Source organism: Corylus avellana, chromosome ca5, assembly GCF_901000735.1.
Source record: "Corylus avellana chromosome ca5, CavTom2PMs-1.0".
NCBI lineage: Eukaryota > Viridiplantae > Streptophyta > Magnoliopsida > Fagales > Betulaceae > Corylus > Corylus avellana.
In genome coordinates, this window is record NC_081545.1 from 24,953,861 (window position 1) to 24,956,329 (window position 2,469).

Consider the following 2,469-nt stretch of genomic DNA (forward strand, 5'->3'; position numbering starts at 1 on the left):
CATTAAGTAAATCAATTAACCAAATATTTAATACAACCTGCGTTGTCATCAGTCTTTTACTTTCAGTGAAGAGATAAAAATGACTTTAAAATCATTTATTAAAGATTTTTTTTTTAAAAAAAAAATTTAATCCCATCCTCTCCTCTGTGCTTTTTCCCACAGAAGGCCCGAAAAATGAAAAGGCATCATCGACGAATGCAAACTTGCAATCCCTTTCTCAACTACCAATTATATGCAGTAAAGTAAGAAAACACTCTCATTTTCTAACATCATATGATGATTATTCTTTTCCTTAGTTTGCCTGAGAAAAGAAAAAGGTTGATTGCCCTTGTAAGACTCAAGAAGTTGGCTGCATTAATTTGCATCCACCAGTTAAATCTCTTCTTCCACGAGGCAAAATTTCCTTTGAAAACGAAGCCTGTCTCTTTATACCTATACACTATCTCAAAGGAATTACATAACTGGTTTTAAGAATGAACAAAGGGGGCAACCTAAACATATTGATTTCAAAGTATTGGGGTTTTAGAAATCTTAACCCAACATTGAGAATATTTAATTGAAATGATAGTAGGGTTAAGATTCAAATTCGTTCGAGTACCATGTTAAATAATCAATTATTTAAAATGTTTTAATTAATAGGAAATAAGAAATTTAATTTAACTAATTTTGGGAATTTAAATGGACTTTCTTTCTACGGTTAAACGTCAAGATAAAAATAGGAGACGAAAAATTAATGGTCATGTTTTAACCTTCATGATCAAGGAGAAAAAAAAAAAAGTTTCTTTTGTTTCGAAAAAATGAATCATATATTTGGCATATCTTAGAACTTGTTTGAGACTGCGTTTGAGAAAGACAACTTTTAAGTCAAAAAGCGTTTTGACAATTTTTAAGCTTTTTGAATAATTAAAAGCGCTTTTAATTTTTTTTTTACCAAATATGTTTTTTTTTTTTTTAATATTAAATGCACTTTTAAGCCTCTCAAACAAATAACTACCCTTGGGGTCAACTTTTTTCTTATTTTTTAATTTAAAAAAAAATAACAAAATCAAAAATTAAAAAAGTTTCTAAAAAAAAAAATTGGTCATTATTATGAATAAAAATATGATTTTTATTTTTTTTGTTAAATACCAAATAAAAGAATGACCAAAATAAAAATTATTGCTTCAGAAACTTTTTTAATTTTTAATTTTTTTAAATTAAAAAATAAGGAAAAAGTTTCTAAAGCAAAATACAGTTTTTATTTTTAAAAAAAATACCAAAAAAAAAAAAGAATAACCAAAATAAAAATTATTGTTTCAAAAACTTTTTTTTTTTTAAATTAAAAAATAAAGCAAAAATTGGCCTGAACAAAATAGTTGGGCTTTAGCATTTTCCATTTTCCATTTGGAAAAGGTTTGTCAAAGGCACCATAGTTTACTTCAAAGTTTCAAAAGTTGGGGATCTACCACCATTAATGTGGTGTGTCCACGTAGTAGGTAGCACCGAAAGTGTCAACTTTCAGACAGTGACAATATCACATTTAACTAAATTTGAGTGCAACCATATTGTTAACTTCCATTTATTAAATAAATCACTGAGCACGAGAAAGTTAGCACTTATCTCTTGTTACTCAATTTAAATTAGCACTTTTATTCAACTTCTCTTTGTCGTCTTATGGACTGAGCTTATAACCTTTTAATATTGCTCCCACCAACAAAAGTTATCTGGGTTATTTATTTATTTATTTTAATTTGGTTTTTTCTAAGTTAACTATGTTAGTATTTGTGCCTTTTCATACCTTCAGAAGTATTATCAGTTGTTCTTCTTTTATTTCTACAATTAGGATTAATATGCACTCATAAACCATAGCTTAAATGCTTAATCTTTATCTATTTTCAAAGTTTATGGGTTTCACCTTTTTGATATTACAATGGCAGCCAAAATATAGCTACTGCTCCACACTCCAGCAATAAGGACCCATGCATGTTGCAATTCTGGCCAATGAACCCAGAATTGGCCCCCCAGTTGGTGGATTACTGGGTCTTCATTGGTGAACATGACAATTTCCATCATCTACAGAAAAAGGTTTAGACTTTAATCCACCATAAAATATATTCCCAGGAAAAGAACAAAAAAGTTTGTGAAAGGATTAATGAAGGAAGAGAAAGGTAAGTGGCTGAAGCTTTACCCATTGGTTAAATCTCTACTCTTCCACAAAGTTTTCGCACCAGACATAATTTCACTACTTTCAAAGAATTTCACTACTTTAGAACTGTTATAGTTATGATCATAATTCGTTGAGCTTCAGTCTAGCGATCGATCTCCTGTCTTGAGATTACCAATTTCCTTGATCTTCGAGTATCAGGCAGGCGTGAGCCCCGATATATGGTCTTACGACTATAAATGATAAATTCTGCAATCTAAATAAAATTTCAAAGGAATTACAAAATGGTAACCAAAATGCATTACAACAACAACGACAACACATAA